A 15,641-nucleotide genomic window follows, 5' to 3' on the forward strand; every position below is an offset into this window, starting at 1 on the left:
AAAAAGGTACGGCCAAACTTTCAGGAAACATTCCTCACACACAAAGAAAGAAAAGATGTTATGTGGACATGTGTCCGGAAACGCTTACTTTCCATGTTAGAGTTCATTTTATTACTTCTCTTCAAATCACATTAATCATGGAATGGAAACACACAGCAATAGAACGTACCAGCGTGACTTCAAACACTTTGTTACAGGAAATGCCAAAATGTCCTCCGTTAGCGAGGATACATGCATCCACCCTCCGTCGCATGGAACCCCTGATGCGCTGATGCAGCCCTGGAGAATGGCGTATTGTATCACAGCCGTCCACAATACGAGCACGAAGAGTCTCTACATTTGGTACCGGGGTTGCGTAGACAAGAGCTTTCAAATGCCCCCATAAATGAAAGTTAAGAGGGTTGAGGTCAGGAGAGCGTGGAGTCCATGGAATTGGTCCTCCTCTACCAATCCATCGGTCACCGAATCTGTTGTTGAGAAGCGGACGAATACTTCGACTGAAATGTGCAGGAGCTCCATCGTGCATGAACCACATGTTGTGTCGTACTTGTAAAGGCACATGTTCTAGCAGCACAGGTAGAGTATCCCGTATGAAATCATGATAACGTGCTCCATTGAGCGTAGGTGGAAGCACATGGGGCCCAATCAAGACATCACCAACAATGCCTGCCCAAACGTTCACAGAACGGAATTGGTTCGCCTCTAACAATCCATCGGTCACCGAATCTGTTGTTGAGAAGCGGACGAATACTTCGACTGAAATGTGCAGGAGCTCCATCGTGCATGAACCACATGTTGTGTCGTACTTGTAAAGGCACATGTTCTAGCAGCACAGGTAGAGTATCCCGTATGAAATCATGATAACGTGCTCCATTGAGCGTAGGTGGAAGCACATGGGGCCCAATCAAGACATCACCAACAATGCCTGCCCAAACGTTCACAGAACGGAATTGGTCCGCCTCTAACAATCCATCGGTCACCGAATCTGTTGTTGAGAAGCGTACGAACACTTCGACTGAAATGTGCAGGAGCTCCATCGTGCATGGACCACATGTTGGGTCGTACTTGTAAAGGCACATGTTCCAGCAGCACAGGTAGAGTATCCCGTATGAAATCATGATAACGTGCTCCATTGAGCGTAGGTGGCAGAACATGGGGCCCAATCAAGACATCACCAACAATGCCTGCCCAAACGTTCACAGAAAATCTGTTTTGATGACGTGATTGCACAATTGCGTGCGGATTCTCGTCAGCCCACACATGTTGATTGTGAAAATTTACAATTTGATCAAGTTGGAATGAAGCCTCATCCATAAAGAGAACATTTGCACTGAAATGAGGATTGACACATTGTTGGATGAACCATTCGCAGATGTGTACCCGCGGAGGCCAATCAGCTGCTGATAGTGCCTGCACACGCTATACATGGTACGGAAACGACTGGTTCTCCCGTAGCACTCTTCACACAGTGACGTGGTCAACGTTACCTTGTACAGCAGCAACTTCTCTGACGCTGACATTAGGGTTATCGTCAACTGCACGAAGAATTGCCTCGTCCATTGCAGGTGTCCTCGTCGTTCTAGGTCTTCCCCAGTCGCGAGTCATAGTCTGGAATGTTGCGTGCTCCCTAAGACGCCGATCAATTGCTTCGAACGTCTCCCTGTCGAGACACTTTCGTTCTGGAAATCTGTCTCGATACAAACATACCGCGCCACGGCTATTGCCCCGTGCTAATCCATACATCAAATGGGCATCTGCCAACTCCGCATTTGTAAACATTACACAGACTGCAAAACCACGTTCGTGATGAGCACTAACCTGTTGATGCTACGTACTGATGTGCTTGATGCTAGTACTGTAGAGCAATGAGTCGCATGTCAACACAAGCACCAAAGTCAACATTACCTTCCTTCAATTGGGCCAACTGGCGGTGAATCGAGGAAGAACAGTACATACTGACGAAACTAAAATGAGCTCTAACATGGAAATTAACATAACATCTTTTCATAACATAACATCTTTTCTTTATTTGTGTGTGAGGAATGTTTCCTGAAAGTTTGGCCGTACCTTTTTGTAACACACTGTATATCAAAGGGGACAGATGAAAATGTGTGCCTCGACCGGGACTCGAATCCGGGATCTCCGGCTTACATGGCAGACGCTCTATCCACCTGAGCCACCGAGGGCACAGAGGATAGCGCGACTGCAGCGACTATCTCGCGCACTCCTCCCGCGAGACCCACATTCTCGCCTTTGATGTCCACACACTACATTCGTACTGTCCCAACCCAACACACTCACTACTCGTGGAAGACATTCTTACCAAGTCCCGTAAGATTTCGGGGAATATGTATGCATCCGCACAGAAGAAGATGGTCATGGCCGGTGTTGCCAGAACTATGTACTTATATGGATACATGTCCGAAAGGACACAATATCATAGCGTTGCCACTGACCCGGGGAAAGCAGTCTGAGCACGTGGTTTTGGACTATGTACAAGTAATGCTGAAAGCGTAAGCAAAAGGGTTAGACACCACAAACAGAGCACGTGCCACAATATGTGGTGCGACACCCACATGGCGCCGCCTCCCCCCCTGCAGTCGAGGCCTGGCTAGTTCCCGGAACCAGGGACACTTCAGCACGCAGAGTATATCGCTTTGAAGGGCCGAGGATCGAGCTGATGCTCTCCTAGTCACAGAGCCACTGGCAGTCGACCTGCTCCAGACGCCGCCATCCAGACGCCAGACCGGGGTTCGCTCCCTGGAAAAGTAAACACCAGCCACGACTGGGACAGGCTCTCAGCCCGTCCCCCCTCTCGGCCTGTCTGTGCCCCTATACTGCGTCAGCTCCTGACATAGTTCGGCCGCCGGTCGCATAGTTGCGCCACACTTGGCCTGCACTGGACACATCAGCTTTAGGAATCTTCAAAGCAACTCTTCATTGTCGAGGTGTTTTGGTGGATGCCTACCTCTCAGGGCACACCAGGCGTGGACACTGGTCACTTTTATAATAAAGGGATTCTGTTACCGAGCATCTTTTGACTCATGAGACCCCACCATCCTCTAACAGAGCACATCCAAACCCTCTGCAAGTAGTTTCAGAAGTGTTGGTGAAATGCGCAATAGTTTGATGTTCGCAGAAGCAATGGCTTCATTAAGTGGTGTAGGTGGGGATTGTATTCATTCACTCTGTTTGGCAGGGACAGGGACAACAGCTCAGCCATTGATGAACCGTTACATTTTGGAATGAGGGTTACTGGAGATGGTGACAACTGATTAGGGTAGCAGTGAACTAGTTTCACATCAGACTTAATAAAAGTAAGAAATTCTACAAATTCTAAAATTAAGAAATAGTGAGTGCACTATACCAACAAGCGAATGGGAGAACAGGAAGAGTGCACAGAATAATCGGAAAAACGTTGAGTTACTTTGTAAATAGTAACCGCATTGACTGAGACTCTATATTACAGTATGTGATTGCAGCCTGTAACTCAAAGATACAGAAGAGTACTGCTTTTTCAACTTATGTGTTTATTTACAGTCAAAAGATGGTGTCCCATTACGAATTACGTGGGAGAGAAGGACTTCCAGACTTGTGTGGAAGTACTTTCTCAGGATAACGAAAGCTACACACCACACATAGATCAAAAAAATTTTGCATCACCCCGGTTCCCAGAACTCCTGAAGATAGACGTTGACTGTGGATATTGTATCACAGACACAGGTCCGTTGGCTGTTCAGAGATGTCACCAAACCCGCCCTAAGATGTAAACAACCATGCATGAGCAGCGCCTATTAGACGGAGGAGGTCCGACAGCCGATCAGTTTCAGTCATTCCACCAGGAAGGAGGTACACGGCTCGTGTTGCCTGTAGTTCAACCATGCCTGGAGACTCAATACCGCGGTTCGATCGCGTTCGCATTGTTACTTTTTGCCAGGAAGGGCTCTCAACAAGGAAAGTGTCCAGGCGTCTCTGGGAGAACCAAAGCGATGTTGTTCGGCCGTAGAGCAGATACAGAGAGACAGGAGCTGTCGATGACATGCCTCGCTCAGGCCGCCCAAGGGCTACTACTGCAGGCGATGGCCGCTGCCTACGGATTATGGCTCGGAGGAACCCTGACACCAACGCCACCATTTTGAACAATGCTTTTCGGGCAACCACATGACATCGTGTTACGACTCAAACTGTGCGCAATAGGCAGAATGATCCGCAACTTCACTCCAGACGTCCATGGCGAGATCCATCTTCCCAATCACGACCCCATGCAGCACGGTACAGATGGGCCCAACAACATGCCGAATGGACAGCTCCGGATTAGCATCACGTTCTCTTCACCGATGAGTGTTGCATGTGCCCTCAACCAGACAATCGACGGAGACGTATTTGGAGGCAACGAGGCCAGGCTGAATGCCTTACACGGTCCAGTGAGTGCACCAAAGTGAAGGTTGCCTGATGTTTTGGGCTGGCATTACGTGGGGCCGACGTACGCCGCTGGTGGTAACGGAAGGCGCCGTAACGGCTGTACTTTACGTGAATGCCATCATTCGACCGATAGTGCAACCATATCGGCAGCATATTGTCGAGGCATGCGTCTTCGTGTATGACAATTCGCGCCCCCATCGTGCACGTCTTGTGAATGACTTCCTTCAGGATAACGAATTCGCTGGACTAGAGTGTCTAGAATATTCTCCAGACATTTACCCTATCTAACATGCCTGGGACAGATTGAAAAGGGCTGTATATGGACGACGTGGCCCACCAACCACTCTGAGGGATCTACGCCAAATCGCCGTTGAGGAGTGGGACAATCTGGACCGACAGTTCCGTGATGAACTTGATAGTATGCCACGACGAATACAGGCATGCATCATTGCTGGAGGTCGTGCTACTGGCTATGAAAGGTACCGCTGTGTACAGCAATCTGGACCAACACCTCTGAAGGTGTCGCTGTATGGAGGTACAACATGCAATGTGTGGTTTTCACGAGCAATAAAATGGGCGGAAATGATGTTTATATTGAACACTATTCCAATTTTCTGTACAGGTTCCGGAAGTCTCGGAACCGAGGAGATGCAAAACTTTTTTCGATGTGTGTATTTGGATTGAATTTCCTAAGCAGACATAACGCCCTGTTCCGTTTAGTTTTTACAGCCAAGAAAATTGCAATGCCCGACACATTGGGAAAGCCAACTAAACTCTGTGCACATTCCGTTAGACTCGATTCAAAGATTAAAATAGCGAAATGTACAGGGAAGATAGTTTGGGTGGCTGTAGCTGCACATTTGCCAGTTAACACTTTATGTCCAGTTGAACTTTCAGCAAAAAATGAGGAACTGACACAGCAAAGTGCGTTATACACCATATTTCGTTGTTTCTGCACTGCTAGTCAATCTGTAAGTGGTAGAGGAAGAATAATTCAGAGTAAAGTATTCTAAGCCACGACAGTCTGCTGGTTTAGTCTCACTGCAGAGCAATGTGTCGCATTTGCAAGGAAATGATATGGAGGTAATGGAAAAGTTGTACACACCACAGGACGATAACTGTCAATGAAATGCCAGTGTATGGGAATTCCACATTACCTGCAATCGGTGATGGAAGAATTTATAACCCAATTATTCTGTAATGGAATAATAGGAATACCAACCTGGAGAGGGTTGGTAGAACACCAGTAGATATTGTATCAAGAATCTTTAATAACTACGCACAGCAAATACCAAATATCATAGAAACCTTGGATAACCTGGAACACTGTCATTATTTTACAACTATGAATTCCCAAAGTGCTACCATGAGTTGAAGGTAACACTGGAAGACATACCTAAGACTGAATTTATGGTTCCGGCGATATTCTAATATCTATTGGACTAGCTGTTACAAGGCCTAAATCCGAAATAGTGTGTAGTGTTCTTAGACAGTATTACAGTACATCCTACACATCCGTATTACAATGTTTTCTAAAAGATATCCGTGAACACATGGTACATTGTTTAATTTCCTAAGTCGACTGTGAGTGGCACAAGCAACGCCTAGTTTCGAGAGATGTCATTTTCTGTTGACAGAAGTTGACTATTTGGGCCCTTTTATCGGCGAGGATAGTGTGCAAACAACCTTTGCTTTGTACAAGTTGTGTACAAAGTAATTTTGTTCCTTTTAGCTTTGGTTAATAGTTAAAGGAACTTCGTACCAAACTTTGCAGACGTATGAAGGTCTCTTACATTATCTGTTAAGAAAGATAGCGAAGTTTCAATGCTTGCAGGTTGTGAGTAGGTCTTTGAGTGTTTGGGAGAATTCTTGAATTATCAAGGATGGTTTGTGCTATCATGTGTTGCCAGGATCCACCCTTGGGGTGTGTGTTAAGACAGTAAATAGACAGGCCAGATCACACCAATAGCATGTGTTTTGAGACAGCTAAATGAATCAGAAAACAATTCTCAACTACAGAGAAGAAGATGTTCATCCTGATACATGTATCACATATTTCCATTGCTAGCTGTATGGTTGGTGCTTCAAAATCGTAACAGATCATGCAGCGACAAAATAACTGATGTGGTTTAGATACCAGACTAAACGCTTAACCTGATGGGACCCACAGCTGAGTGACTTTGATTTTAAAGTAGTATACCGCTTAGGGAATACACAAGGCAATGCTGATGAACTAGGTCACAATGTACCCACGATGGAACATGTTGATATTTCTGGAGATGCGTGGTTTAAGGCTCAAATTGCTGGCTGAGACTGTCGGAAGTTTGTGACACAAGCCCAGTTGTGAGCTGATGGTGGAGTGATATTTAGTCAAGATGGCAATTTTATGTGACAGAGTATTGAGGCAGCCCGTGACCCTACTTTAGCTGTGCATAGCGGTTGTCTTACCACTGAGTGATGCACTCTACAAAATTATTACTGAAAAATATGCCGCCAAGGCATAGAACAATATGTGAAAAACATCCACAGACCTTTTTCACAGACTCTGGTGGGGAAGTGATATATCTTAACTATAATAAACCGTTGTTCTCACTATTTCTCTATGACTGATGTGCCAAACCAGCAAGTAGGGACAATAGCTCAGGCATTGATGAACCATAGGATTTTAAAGTTATGGACACTGGAGATGGTTGTAAGGTGGCTATAATTCCGCACCTTACAAATACTCATGTACATACTTTGCCGTGATTTACAATCGGACTTGCTGAGTTCTTGCCACATCGAGTTGCTGCACTACTCCGCGCTAAAAGAGACGCGACATGATGTTAGGGCTTTTGTCACTTCAGTGTATGTTTCAAAAAGCCCACCTTCTCGTGAACACTCCATGGCGGCACTCCTCATATTCGGCATTCGATGGGCACTGTCTGTGTGGTAGCTGAATGATGCATGTCTGACAACACCTTCACACTCCATGCAGTATCCGGACACGAATGTCGGTCTGGCACAGAGTTTCATTTTGTCACGTTTAATCAATGTAGCATATACTTTGCAGAGCGAAAGAGATTTCATTCACAACAAAGTAAGGTGTCTCTTAACATCCTTGGCAAGTAATAACATCGCAACTGTTCATTATCGAATGTTACTCATTACTGGCAAAATACTTCGAACAAGTACGACTACAGGAAAAGGCGACCAAGATGATATCTGACAGCTCAATTATCGTTGCTATGAACAGGAAGCTACACAATACAATGAAGTAATTGCTCGGGGCAATCTATCCACAGGCATGCGACTTTTTATTGCAGCCCCTATACAGCGTACAAACTTTAGCGGTATGCATGCGACTACGTGCGGTACCTAATATATTCCATAAGGCTGTACATAGAAACGACATTTTCCCAGGGCTCATACCTCAGTTTCTGTTGGTGATAGAAAGGTAGGATAGTTTTGGATAGCCCTTCGTATACCCAACAGAAGGATCGTTTTACTGTCACTCTCTTACAGTAAATGATGGTTCAAATGGCTCTGAGCACTACGGGACTTAACTTCTGAGGTCATCAGTCCCCTTACAGTAAATGATCAAAGTATGAATATTACACACTTCCTCCTGAGGTAAATGCTACAAATCGGTTGACTCTTCTTATACACTCCTGGAAATTGAAATAAGAACACCGTGAATTCATTGTCCCAGGAAGGGGAAACTTTATTGACACATTCCTGGGGTCAGATACATCACATGATCACACTGACAGAACCACAGGCACATAGACACAGGCAACAGAGCATGCACAATGTCGGCACTAGTACAGTGTATATCCACCTTTCGCAGCAATGCAGGCTGCTATTCTCCCATGGAGACGATCGTAGAGATGCTGGATGTAGTCCTGTGGAACGGCTTGCCATGCCATTTCCACCTGGCGCCTCAGTTGGACCAGCGTTCGTGCTGGACGTGCAGACCGCGTGAGACGACGCTTCATCCAGTCCCAAACATGTTCAATGGGGGACAGATCCGGAGATCTTGCTGGCCAGGGTAGTTGACTTACACCTTCTAGAGCACGTTGGGTGGCACGGGATACATGCGGACGTGCATTGTCCTGTTGGAACAGCAAGTTCCCTTGCCGGTCTAGGAATGGTAGAACGATGGGTTCGATGACGGTTTGGATGTACCGTGCACTATTCAGTGTCCCCTCGACGATCGCCAGTGGTGTACGGCCAGTGTAGGAGATCGCTCCCCACACCATGATGCCGGGTGTTGGCCCTGTGTGCCTCGGTCGTATGCAGTCCTGATTGTGGCGCTCACCTGCACGGCGCCAAACACGCATACGACCATCATTGGCACCAAGGCAGAAGCGACTCTCATCGCTGAAGACGACACGTCTCCATTCGTCCCTCCATTCACGCCTGTCGCGACACCACTGGAGGCGGGGTGCACGATGTTGGGGCGTGAGCGGAAGACGGCCTAACGGTGTGCGGGACCGTAGCCCAGCTTCATGGAGACGGTTGCGAATGGTCCTCGCCGATACCCCAGGAGCAACAGAGTCCCTAATTTGCTGGGAAGTGGCGGTGCGGTCCCCTACGGCACTGCGTAGGATCCTACGGTCTTGGCGTGCATCCGTGCGTCGCTGCGGTCCAGTCCCTGGTCGACGGGCACGTGCACCTTCCGCCGACCACTGGCGACAACATCGATGTACTGTGGAGACCTCACGCCCCACGTGTCGAGCAATTCGGCGGTACATCCACCCGGCCTCCCGCATGCCCACTATACGCCCTCGCTCAAAGTCCGTCAACTGCACATACGGTTCACGTCCACGCTGTCGCGGCATGCTACCAGTGTTAAAGACTGCGATGGAGCTCCGTATGCCACGGCAAACTGGCTGACACTGACGGCGGCGGTGCACAAATGCTGCGCAGCTAGCGCCATTCGACGGCCAACACCGCGGTTCCTGGTGTGTCCGCTGTGCCGTGCGTGTGATCATTGCTTGTACAGCCCTCTCGCAGTGTCCGGAGCAAGTATGGTGGGTCTGACACACCGGTGTCAATGTGTTCTTTTTTCCATTTCCAGGAGTGTATTTTACGTGGTCTACGGTGCGCTTTAGGGGATTTTATGGTGCCACCATTAGTTCAGGGGCGGTTACTTCGGAAAACTCAAAAAAGTGGTTTTATGTTCCACTCTTTTGTACTAAAACCGAGTCGTGGATTCCAAGACGGCTATCCAAAGTAAATATCTGAAATTTTTACCAAGTACTCCTAGGATCCCAGTTTCCAAGAACTTTCAAATTTTCTTGATATTTTTGTCTTTTCAGATCTAAATAATAACGTTATATTCTCCAGGAATTTGTCTAGAAATACCATCTACGATTTTTCAAAAATCTTTATCCCAAAAGAAAGGTATTTTGGGATCAAAACCGAGTCGCAGATTCTAATACGGCTATGCACATCAAATGGGTGTAATTTTTAGGACATTCCTACGATCCTGATAACAAACAGCGTTGAAAATTTTGTCGACATTGTATTAGGTCCGACCGCGGTCACTTTCGCCACCTCGCCGCGAGCGCCCGACGAGGATGAGGGAGCCGGCCACACTGGGGCGAGCACCCGAGGAGAGGACACTGCAGTCATTCTGCAAGCACACAACGGGGAGCCAGGCAGATGCTCTCGCCTGACTCCAGGAGGGAAACATTGCAAAGGGCCTGTCTGACAAGGAGAAGTGTGCCGAGAACTGATGGACACCTGCAGCCATTGGGAAGAAACGCCAAGAACGTATGCATGAAAACTTGTGAATTCTTCTGGCCAGAGGGCAGTCATTTCATCTACCTTAGAAAGCAGGGATGTGCCGAAAATGCCAGCATCCCACGGGCACAGGGAGGTGCGTCCAAAAAGTGCGGGGAATTGGCGCAGGGAGGTGTGTGAAATAAGTCAATGTTCTTAAGAAGATATTTTTCTCGACAGTAAGGATGTAAGGTAGCAGTATTTTGCACCTTACTGTAATATGTTAATTGTTGCAAAGACGAGTTAGATATCGGTTATTATGTTATTTATCAGGCAATCAGCCTATTGAAATTCATATAGGTAGTATCAGACAATACTGACCTTACGACTTATCTTAGAAGAAAGATTAAGGAAAGACAAACCTACGTTTCTAGCATTTGTAGACTTAGAGAAAGCTTTTGACAATGTTGACTGGAATACTCTCTTTCAAATTCTAAAGGTGGCAGGGGTAAAATACAGGGAGCGAAAGGCTATTTACAATTTGTACAGAAACCAGATGGCAGTTATAAGAGTCGAGGGACATGAAAGGGAAGCAGTGGTTGGGAAGGGAGTAAGACAGGGTTGTAGCCTCTCCCCGATGTTGTTCAATCTGTATATTGAGCAAGCAGTAAAGGAAACAAAAGAAAAATTAGGAGTAGGTATTAAAATTCATGGAGAAGAAATAAAAACTTTGAGGTTCGCCGATGACATTGTAATTCTGTCAGAGACAGCAAAGGACTTGGAAGAGCAGTTGAATGGAATGGACAGTGTCTTGAAAGGAGGATATAAGATGAACAGCAACAAAAGCAAAACAAGGATAATGGAATGTAGTCTAATTAAGTCGGGTGATGCTGAGGCAATTAGATTTAGAAATGAGGCACTTAAAGTAGTAAAGGAGTTTTGCTATTTGGGGAGCAAAATAACTGATGATGGTCGAAGTAGAGAGGGTATAAAATGTAGGCTGGCAATGGCAAGGAAAGCGTTTCTGAAGAAGAGAAATTTGTTAACATCCAGTATTGATTTAAGTGTCAGGAAGTCATTTCTGAAAGTATTCGTATGGAGTGTAGCCATGTATGGAAGTGAAACATGGACGATAAATAGTTTAGACAAGAAGAGAATAGAAGCTTTCGAAATGTGGTGCTACAGAAGAATGCTGAAGATTAGATGGGTAGATCACATAACTAATGAGGAAGTATTGAATAGGATTGGGGAGAAGAGAAGTTTGTGGCACAACTTGACCAGAAGAAGGGATCGGTTGGTAGGACATGTTCTGAGGCATCAAGGGATCACCAATTTAGTATTGGAGGGCAGCGTGGAGGGTAAAAATCGTAGAGGGAGACCAAGAGATGAATACACTAAGCAGATTCAGAAGGATGTAGGTTGCAGTAGGTACTGGGAGATGAAAAAGCTTGCACAGGATAGAGTAGCATGGAGAGCTGCATCAAACCAGTCTCAGGACTGAAGACCACAACAACAACAACAGTATCAGACGGCATAAGACGCGTATTAACTTTAAGAAATTCGCATGTTGCATGAAGTCGGGGTTCAGGTGATATATTCACGGAGTTTGGCCGGAGCGGACGAGCAGCACTGCTCAAAGGCAGGGCAGAGGGGTGCGGAAGTTTACAACCGACCATTACGAGTCGGCATGCGAAAGCGTCCCACTGGGGGAGACGCACCGCCGGTGCAGGTAGGCAAACATTGCGCGGACAACAGAGGCAGGCCTTCGAGGGATGGCGCCTCATTGGCGCTGGGCGTTACACCGACACCACTATGTCGAGACGAGCTGCCGCCTAAGGGAGCCTTCCCACGATTCTTAACGTTTTCTGGGGCTTTCTAAGAAACGCGGTTAAGCTAGTGCAATGACCTTTTCCCGCGCGAGGGCGAAGAGAGAGACACGATTGGTGGGTTCAAATGGTTCAAATGGCTCTGAGCACTATGGGACTTAACTGCTGTGGTCATCAGTCCCCTAGAACTTAGAACTTCTTAAACCTAACTAACCTAAGGACATCACACACATCCATGCCCGAGGCAGCATTCGAACCTGCGACCGTAGCGGTCGCGCGGTTCCAGACTGTAGCGCCTAGAACCGCTCGGTCACTCTGGCCGGCGATTGGTGGGTTCAATTTTGAACGGAGTTTCAGTTTGTTCCAGAACAATCTAGGCGCAGTAAGGCGCGGAATGTTTTGACTGACTGGAAGAAGCCAGGAAATAATAGTGGGAGCGAACTGTGCTGGTCTAGAGTCTCGGGATTGGCCAGCTCGAAAAATAGCGTGGGGGTGCTGATTTTTGCAGAGGGAAGCTTTTGGAGCTGTTATCAGAGAGAAGCATCTTAGCTCCTGTAGCGAGCGGACGTCGTGCTTTCGGCTCTGCTGTAGGAGTGTAAATTCTTTTCAGTGTGCTGTGCAGAACTTTGAATAAGTCTGCCAGCTGCAACTGAAACTAGTATTAAGTTGGGGAATCTGTCGTCTTTTACTGTTAGAGACAGGCTAATCCCGCCAATTACGGTTGGCAATACAGTCTCACAGAAAGCAGACAGGAGCAGAACAATTTCCTTGAGCCACACTTTATTAAAGACGTTACTGGATTCCGCCTTTGGGCTGGTGAGTCCCGTCTTAACGAGTGCGAGACGACTGGAAAGAAAGCAGAATTAGCTCTTGAATAGGAGTTTACGAACAGGAAGCCTGTTCCCGAAATTAAATTCATTTTTGTTACAACTGAGGCTCCTCGACGACGCAGACGCCATCGGCAGCTTGCTGACCTGTCCACGACGCTGCATTTGGTAACGTGATGCTCAGCTTCGGCATTTAATCCGATATTACGCACGCTTGTGATTACCAGAGCTCAGTACTCCAGCCACGCTCTTATTGAGAATTTGGTAATTGAAGTTGGTTTGTCTGACGTATTTTATGCCGTCTGACAAGTGGAGGAGTAGAAAATAACAAGTACAGATGCGCTATCTGACCTTAAGAGTTAGTTTTGGAATTTAAGGGCCATTGCCATTACTAACTTCATTTTATCACTTATAAATGTATGTCATTGTTCAGTTTGATGTTAGGAAGATTATTGTTCAATAAATGTGTTCAATGCTATCCTTGTTTGTTTAGTAGTGATCAGTTTCCTGAACACTATTTAATTATTAAATATTAATCAAAATTACTAAAGGGGCAGTTTTAATTAACAGGTTGGGTCTCATAACAGGCCTTCAGCCAGAGCCAACGACCCGATCCAGTAGGGAAAATGAACAAGTAAAAGCATTCTTGTTAAAACCCACCCACATTTGCCGGACCCGCCTAGGATCCCTAATCATCATTTATTGAAATAAACCCCTTCCAAGGACATTCCTTATAAATCACTGATGCTGACAGCTTTTGAGACGAAGCCCAAACATGAGTCTTTCCAGGCCTCACACAGAGAGAGCTGTTATAAAGAACAGTTGTGTAGCTTCTAACAGCCTTGAAATGCAGGAAAACGATATAAGAATGTGAAATCGTGAGAAAGATGCCAATTCATGAGGCACACACCAACCCACACCAGATGGGAAATTTCCACCCCGCATGGAGAGGCGTGGCTCTGAAACGATGATATGTCATGGGACCGCATTGAAAATTTTGCCCGCCACTGACAACGCCGAAAGACAGAATATTTCGAAGAGGAGTTGGGCTGAGAGATAGAGGAGAAGCGTTGTGGGGAGTCGTGGAGACACCACGGAAGCCTTCAGACACCGTGATAGCGCAGCTTCGGACACGTGACTGACAACTGTCAGACAAAGTGGAGGTCGTAGTTGGGCCTCGCCGCAAAGCCGCGATTGCTGATGAGGGCAACCGACTCACGCAGCACAACCCCCAGGTGACGCGCTGAACCGACGCAGCGCCTGCCGCCGGCAGCACTACACGACGAACGATAACAAATAATAGTGCGGCAATTTATTCTCTCCTCCTTTCCCTTAATAACAGAGTCGTGTCCACGACCAGTGAAATCTGCGCTGAGATTTATAATTTTGTTTTGGTTTGTGTAAACGGCACGATAATAAATACATTTCTTTCATGTTTTGATCATATGAGCAATCTTTTACATTCATACATCAACCCCATTATTACTAACAATTGGTATTGATATCATTTCATTACTGATATCAAATGATTGTTGGCTCCTAATATGTGACAAGCTCATTAGACATCTGCTCGTCATTTCATGTTCGACAGCAAAGAGAGAAATGTTTTTCCAGTTCACTTCATTTTTGGCGCCCAACGTAGGGCGACCTGGTTGGTAATTTTCATGGTATCTGATGTCACAAAATAATTTCTCGAGATCACTACAAAGACTTAACCTGCATTCGAGATGCAGAGGTTGAACTTACCCTAGGTCTACACACAATCTACTCGTGCAAAATACTGTGTGAAAAGAATAATAATTTATAAAAAGACGTAATCCATTATGATCAGAAAGTGCCTAAGAGACCCATGTTATAATATTCAAGTGCACGCAAAAACTTGTACACGTAAAATTCGGTTTGAGATGTAAAATTAGTTTTGTGTTATTTCAAATGGTTCAAATGGCTCTGAGCACTATGGTACTTAACATCTGAGGTCATCAGTCCCCTAGAACTTAGAACTACTTAAACCTAACTAACCTAAGGACATAACACACATCCATGCCCGAGGCAGGATTCGAACCTGCGACCGTAGCGGTCGCGCGGTTCCAGACTGTAGCGCCTAGAACCGCTCGGCCACCGTGGCCGGCTGTGTTATTTCAATTTCACCTAAGTAAACTACCAACATTTTAGCGACTCATAAAGTTATTTCCATATGAGTGACATGCGCTGCTGTGGCAGCAAAAAGAAGAGAGTCAAGAGGAAACTATTACTATTGGTGCACAAAAAAGGTAATATGCTACCGTTTAGCCGCGTGGGATTAGCCGAGCGGACTGAAGCGCTATAGTCATGGACTGTGCGGCTGATCCTGGCAGAGGTTCGAGTACTCCCTCGGGCATGAGTGTGTGTTTGTCCTTAGGATAATTTAGGTTAAGTAGTGTGTAAGCTTAGGGACTGATGACCTTAGCAGTTAAGCCCATAAGATTTCATACACGTTTGAACAATTTTTTGCTACCGTTTAAAAGACTCTGACTCAAAAATGCAGTACCAGCTGCCTCATTCTACCTTCCTCAGCACCTTTAAAAACTGCCCCAAAAATTTTGGCATGCGACAATATTTGTGCTTTTTTCTTGAGAGAGAAGAAAGAAGATTAAAAAATACGGGACGATAGTAGAAAATGGTTGTGGTATAGAAAGAGCGAAGGGGACAAAGGCAGTATGAGAGAAAGAGAGAGATACAGTATCATCGGTAAATAATTGACAGTGACATAACAGCGCTAGGACACAATGTCAGTGGGACAAGAATAAAAAGAACGAGAAATTGGACGTAGGTGAGAGACAGTGATAGTGAAGAACAGAGTCTCTGACAATGACAACGA

The 15,641-nt window shown here is 46.1% G+C and overlaps 1 protein-coding gene across 1 annotated transcript in view; it reads right to left on the reverse strand.

Annotated features, from left to right (window-relative positions):
* Positions 1 to 15,641, reverse strand: part of LOC124606846 (estradiol 17-beta-dehydrogenase 2-like) — a 173,862-nt gene that overhangs the window by 78,384 nt on the left and 79,837 nt on the right. The gene's annotated exons all lie outside the window — the stretch shown is intronic.

The sequence above is a fragment of the Schistocerca americana genome, chromosome 1 (assembly GCF_021461395.2).
Source record: "Schistocerca americana isolate TAMUIC-IGC-003095 chromosome 1, iqSchAmer2.1, whole genome shotgun sequence".
Classification (NCBI taxonomy): Eukaryota; Metazoa; Arthropoda; class Insecta; order Orthoptera; family Acrididae; genus Schistocerca; species Schistocerca americana.